The sequence below is a fragment of the Mytilus galloprovincialis genome, chromosome 13 (genome assembly GCF_965363235.1).
Source record: "Mytilus galloprovincialis chromosome 13, xbMytGall1.hap1.1, whole genome shotgun sequence".
NCBI lineage: Eukaryota > Metazoa > Mollusca > Bivalvia > Mytilida > Mytilidae > Mytilus > Mytilus galloprovincialis.
The window spans coordinates 5385282-5392844 of NC_134850.1; positions in this window are offsets into that span (position 1 = coordinate 5385282).

Here is a 7563-nt window from a genome sequence, read left to right on the forward strand (position 1 = left end):
AGCTGGCCCCTAAACAAATATATACTAGTTCAGTGATAATGAACGCCATACTAATTTCCAAATTATACACAAGAAACTAAAATTTAAATAATACAAGACTAACAAAGGCCAGAGTCTCCTTACTTGGGACATGTTAAAGGAGAACAGTTTTAGTAGCAAAAGGATTTTTAATGGGAAATTGCATTGTCTATATTTACACTAGTGCTACTAAAGCTAGTTATATATTACATATAATTTAATGATAAAAGTTTCAAAAAAAGTTTAGTAGTGAAAGAATTTTCTATGGGAAATTGCATTCTCTATATTTGCAGGAGTGAAACCAATAATAGTTGTATATGACATATATTTTAATGATTAAATAGAGTAGTTCTAGTCTTAAAAGAATTTTTTATGGGAAATATCGTTGGCTATATTTACACTTGTATAATAGTTTTTTATTACAAATATTTACATGATTATATAGAACAGTTTAATTCGTAAAATGAATTTCTATGGGAAAAAGTAAAATCACAAATATACTGAACTCCGAGGAGAATTCAAAACGGAAAGTTCTTGATCAATTGGCAAAATCAAATAATAGAATACATAAAACTAATGGACAACAACTGTCATATTCCTGACTTGGTACAGGCATTTTCAAATGAAGAAAATTGTGGCTTGAACTTGGTTTCATAGCGCTAAACCTCTCACTTGTATGACACTCGCATCAAATTCTATTATATTTACAACGAGGCATGAACAAAACAGACATAATAGGTAAAATTGTCAAAATAGGGATACAACGGTCATCAGTGTGTCATAATCTGAAGTAAAAACAAATATTTAACAAAGAAGCACAAAAAGAATCTATCAAATTTAAAAATCATATTCATTGCTTACTTCCCGTGTTTGACGTTAGAATGTACGTCACACAGGAAGAAATATAAAATAACTTTGTCGTTAAAAGTATTTTCAAAATTATAATTTAACATGGAGAAAAAGTTTTTAAAGAACTAATTTCAATAAGACCGAGATTTAAATTATCCAGAAGTTCTTTAGAATTTTTAAGAATCCACATATGGTAAATATCACTACGCAATATAGTAAACTATAACATTTTTTTATTAGACTATAATAGATAAATTTTTTCAATAGATAACTGAACATTAAAAATCCGAAAAAAAAATAAGTCTTGTTTTTGCGAAACAAACAACAGGAAATTTAGCGAGAAATTAAGTAATAGAACTAAAACATTATTCAAGTGGGAAAAACAAGTTCCGTTGTTCGTGTCCTTAATTTGTAGAGATAAGGAACTATTTTTTTCAAAATGAAAAATTCGCAAGGATGTTCAAAAATTGATTTAAAAACTAGATTTAAATGTTAGACACTTAAAAAAATACAGACTAGCGCATATATTTTTGAGGGAGCCACATTGAGCAGTCAAAAACAAAATCATCAAAATTAAACATCCCTTAAATATAAAAAGTTCTTAAAAAAGTCTTTGAAATACCTGGAATCTTCACCATAACGTTTGAACTGTCAGTTGTATCTGTTTCTGGTGTACTCCGAGTATCTAAAATACAGCGTCCAGATGCCTTTTCATAGCTTGTAGAACAACAATGTGGTACCATAGAACACACACAAGCGCATTCAATAGATGATGGTATGATCTCTATTGATAATGTCGTATTAATCGAAATAATTCGTTGACTAGTTTGCTTTTCAAATTTGTTTTGGTTGTTATCTGATGATACAAAAGAAATAAAAATAAATATACGTAAAAAAATAGACACTGTGTGAACTAAACACATCTTGTCTCGTTTTTGAAATAACCGAAAGTGACGTCATTATATAAAGCCCCAACAAATTATTGAGTTTTATCGGTTTTACTTAATTGTTCTACCTGCAGCACTGATTGGTAGTACTTTGTTTACTTCAATATTTGAAAATTATATTTATCGATATGTTAAATTAACCTTAGGAATCACACGGGACATAGACAATTTGACATCCAAAGACTTGCCTTCCACAATACCTAAATTATGTACAATTCTGATAATTTTAAAGGATATATGTATCGTATGAGAGGTTTTGTTAATTAGATTTCGAGTTTCAATTAAGAGATTTATTAAAAATTGAACAGATTTGTCTCGTTAATTAAAGCACATATTGAAGACTAAATTCCTTGGTTTAATATCCTGTCTAAAATATAAATGAGTTTACTAAATCAATTCAACAATAAACCTTTGCTGCATAAATGGGATGTAAAGCTAGCTTCATACGAATCATTGTCTTCGGGAAATGGTTTTACCAAGTCACGGTTAAGACGGTTTTTTTACATTCGTTCCGCTGGTTGATACCGTTTGATGATAATCTTTTATTTAATTTTTTTCTTAGAGTTTGGCATGTTCGATTACTTAACGATTGTCAAAATAAGCTAATCTGTCAATGCCATTATCCTATGTGTGAATACTTTATCTGTTTGTTTTTTTAATTGTTTATATTTATTTTAATAAGATAGCAAGTTGCCTTAGATCCTTGAAAAAAAAAGCATTATCATGAATATAAGTCATACAAATTACATCAATTTGTACGTTTTAGTTACAGACTAAAACATTTCAAAATAATTTGTTTTCAATTTAGTTTGTTTATGCAATATCTTTAAAAACAAGGGTTTATCAACATTTAACACTATTAGGGGATAAAATTTATAGTACCATTTCTACTGACACTACTGCTTAGCTATTAGTACATGACAAGCAAGTTTCAATTTACTGGTTTTTACATATTGATACTGTGTTATTAGAGTTCCTTAAAATAATTTTGAAAATCATTTTAAATTATTGGATATGTCTTCCTCATGCAAGTTCTGATTCCTTATCTGGTTTTGGCTAATCTTTTGTTTTATCTTTTTGGTTTATTATATTTCCCTTTTTTTCACCGTTAATATTATTACTGAAAATTTCTTATACGACAGAATTCTATTGAGTTATCTCTCTTTTTATTGCTTAGTTGAATTCATTAAATCAAACAACAAATGTTCAATATAAATAAAAATAGCTCTTGGTATACAATAAATCACAGTTTTAATTTTGCCATTTGATTAGGGACTTTCCGTTTTAATTTTTAATCGGAGTTCAATATTATTGTGATTTTACTTTATACAACACATACACTGATGTATTTCGTGTATGCTTCAAACAGTGATGATTAATGGAAAAAAGGGCAAGGGGTATTGTTTCGGAGAATACTGTATGGGTGTTGGTTTTTGGGATGGTGTCAGGTATATTAGTGAATAAAATGATGTAATTTAGAATGTGTTATCGTGTATTGTGTAATGGTGAATGGTGCAATGGTTTATGTTGTATGGTGTAATGATGTAGTGGTGTGTGGTTGATGGTGTGATCGTCTAAGGTGGGTGGTGTGATGGTGTAAGGTGTATGGTGAGAGGTGTACTGTTTAATGGAGTATGGTATATTTTCTGGATTTACCTTAATCAGGAACACTCAAAGCCAAAAACCATCAAATACGAGAGATGTACAATTACCGAAACAAAGAAGTTAAAGAACTGTATGACAAAAATAACCAGAAAGAATAGCCAAATTCATGTAAGATCAAATTTAATTGAGGGAATTGAAAATGCGAGAGATATCAATAGGATATTAACACTCTTAGCTTTTTAACTATTTTGATCTCAGCGCACTGATGAGTCTTATGTAGACGAAACGCGCGTCTGGCGTATAAAATTATAATCCTGGTACTTTTGATAACTAATTAGGTCGAAAAAAATGATAATAACATTAATAAAAATAAAATAGAAAAGATAAAATAAAATAAAAAATTACATAGCAAAGAAAACTTAAGACTGAGCAACACAAACCCCACCAAAAACGGGGGGGGGGGGGGGGGTAATCAGGTGCTCGATGTAGGTAAGCAGATGCATATAAAATCTATCCATACGTTTTAGCGCAGTTGATATCGATCAATGATCCTTAAAATTCTGAATAAATTCGCTGATAGTCTTTTTATCAATTGCAGATATGAACTCCAAGTTGTAAAAGAGGGGCGAAAAATAGCAGAGGGACATTCAAACTCAAAGATCGAAAGATAAACTGTTTTCACCCAGGATATAAAAAAACACCAAACAAACAAGTATTAGTTCACAAGACACAACATAGAAAACTAAAGATAAAGAAACACGAATCCAAAAAAACATAGGGTGATCTTAGGTGCTCGGAAGGGTGAGTAGATACTGCTCCATATATGTGACAGCCGTCGTGTTGCTCGTAGTATTAAATACCCAGTAAATAGTCCTATTTGATAAGTTAGTAAATTGAATAACAAATATGTATAGACAGTTAAACCTGCTCAAGAGAATACCTGAATTAACAAACACCTGTGCAATAAGACCATTTATTTCAGATCTGTCTGTGGTAATTTCATAAACATTTTAATGTATTAAAAGTCCACCTGTCTTTAGAGACCACTTTTGTTGCTCTCCGTCAAGTGGTCTCTTAAAATGAAATGAATAGGTTACACGATGGCGTCGTTTCTTTGGATTGTACACACGTGTCTGTCGACGTCCATTGTGTTGTTTTTGTCATTGTTTTGTGGTTCAGTGTTATGATATATGTGTTAATCGTGTATACTTTGATGTGTAATAGCGAATGATATATTGTGTAATGATCTTATATGATTTGCATATCTATAAAGATCTGAATTGGTTTTGTCCGTTTCAAATTTTACCTTGGTTTACAATTCAACAGACCATATGGCCGAACCTAATCCTTCATTGTGATCTTTTTGGGCGTTAAAGATGCATGGGATAAGTCTTTTGAAACAAATTTTGATTGAAAAAAAACCCAGATGCATAACTGTTATTCATATTCACATGAATCATAAATAGAAATAATACATTGGAGTTTATTATAAAATTCTGCGAAATTGTATGAACTTGAACGTCAAATGAGAATGAAAACTCTCAAGATGAAGATTATTCCGTTTCTTGAACCCTTCAATTTTTAATAACATCTCTATACAATGAAGAGATTATTGAGGTACGTGTTATTTCATTCCAGATTCTTTTGAAATAATCGAATATTAAATGGATTTAAGAGATTGAATATAGCAGTTTACTCCGAAACTAACGAAATGTCATTTATGCATTTGATGATTAAAAGTTGCCAGTGTTTCATCATTTGTTAATTAAAAATTGCAAATTTTAAGGTTAAGAACAAAAAGGATTCAACACATTTGTTCTAGAGGTTACTAGATCGCTGGCTCAAAAACTTTATAAAGTTTATTAACTTTGTGAGTTAATAGCTCATTTTAACACACCAATAATATCTAGCATATTCATATGAGAAAACTGCATTTTTTTTTAAACTAAACACTTCATCAACTGCGAAGAACTTAATTAGATTTAAGTTTAATTAACAAAGTATAGGATTTTCTGGCATTTTGCTTTAATCTTTCCGTGTATAGTGTAAGCAGTCCAGAAGATTGAGAACACAATGACGTCATATACCAAAATTGCTCATGATGCATTGAAAAAAAAACGATTTAACCCGAGGAAGTTTGTCGAATAGAGATTATTTCAAGTTTATCACTCCACGACGTGTTTGGGACAATCTCACCCAAATCAAGGCTTTGGGAATGTTCGTAACATATAATTCAGACAATCTGTATCAAGAGTACAAACATTATTAACGTTTAAGTAATAATAAATAAAAACAGGTTCAATACACCATTTTCTACATAAAAATACCTGTACCAATGCAAGTTATGAATATGACAATTGTTGCCATTCGTTTTATGTGTTATGAGCATTAAATTTGCTATTTTACTTTTTACTTAAAATAACTGCATCAATAATATTGCTTCTTTTTTTATATCATTGCAAGATCACCTGCCTACGCGAAAGCGTCAGTCATAACATCTATGGTGATTAAACTTTTATCCTTCCACTGTGCATAAACATTCGGATAGGAAGGTTGTAAAATAGTGATTTTCATCTCGTAAATAATGTCAATTGTACTCAAAATAAGATTATACATTATTGGACTTCAATTTTTAGGTTTGGGCGTTTATGTTGAAGGTCATCTATCCAATCGAACTAGAGATAAAGGATACAAGACACAGTTAAGTCGGCCTCATATCTTGACTTACATCTAGAAATTGATAATGAGGGTCAGTTAAAAACAAAACTTTCCGACAAAAGAGATGATTTCAGCTTTCCAATTGTGAACTTTCCATTTCTTAGTAGCAACATTCAAGCGGCACCTGCATACGGGGTATATATCTCCCAATTGATACGATATTCCCGTGCTTGCATTTCCTATCATGATTTTCTTGATAGAGGGTTGCTGCTCACAAGGAAGCTATTAAACCAAGCGTTCCAAATGATGAAGTTGAAATCATCCCTTCGTAAATTTTATGGACCTCATCACGAGTTGGTTGACCGTTATGGAATAACCGTGTCACAAATGATATCGGATATGTTCCTTGCGTCGTAACTACAAGCCCCTTCCCTTTCATGAATGTAACCTTTCGAATAAGACTATTTACTGGATTTGTTTTAACACAAGCAACACCACGGGTGCCACATGTGGAGCAGGATCTGCTTACCCTTCCGGAGTACCTGATATCACCCCTCGTTTTTGGTGGGATCCGTTTGTCTTCTTTCATTTTTAGTCCGGCGTTGTCAGTTTATTTTCGATTTATGGCTTTGACTGTCCCTCTGGTATCTTTCGTTCCTCTTTTATCTAGAAAAGAACTTCCGACACATGAAATTTTTTAAAACTTTTACTGGATCGTAACTTCTGCATGTGAACTGTCAATCTCCAATGGTAAAATTAGTTCAGAAGTCAGCAGTTTCATTAGAATGACATGATTTGTAGCAAATTTTTCCGAAATTCTCCGTCTATGAATTTCGAAAAAGGTAAGGATCTAAGATTCAAATTTACGTAGTCAAAATTTACTTTATATGTTATTAGCAGTTAATTTAGATTTATTAATAAGAAACCTTTTTTAAATCGTCCGATTATAAAATTTAGAAATTGCAAATAAACTAAGGTTTCAACTCCCTCGGAGAAAAGTACACCTTAGATAAATTTTGCTATTTTTATGATTCTTTTGATTCCTAAAGGTTGCAACGGTTTCGGTTCTTATAATCAAATATTCGGCTTTGAGTGTTACAGATGAAATCCTAAAAAGCGCGACGAACACATGCACCATATAGCTCTTTGTTTTCATTTTCTTTGTTCTATTATATCACAAAGCTCTGATTGTTTTTTTTTTTTTTTTTTTTTTTTTTTTTTTCATTACATCATCGGCTTTCAACTATTAGAGAATTCCTGATGAAGGTTAATCCAAAAATAAACACAGTACTCATCCGACTTAGGAACACAATCATTGTAATTACTAATCAGTAATGTCTTTGCGATGATGTTAGGTAGTGTGCGTTGATAGTGAATGGTATTTATTAACAAGAGAATAAGTCATACGATTTGTATACATCAGGAACAATATCGCTGCTAAAGTTATAAAAGAAATATAAAAGAAGTTGATGGTATTTCCGCCATG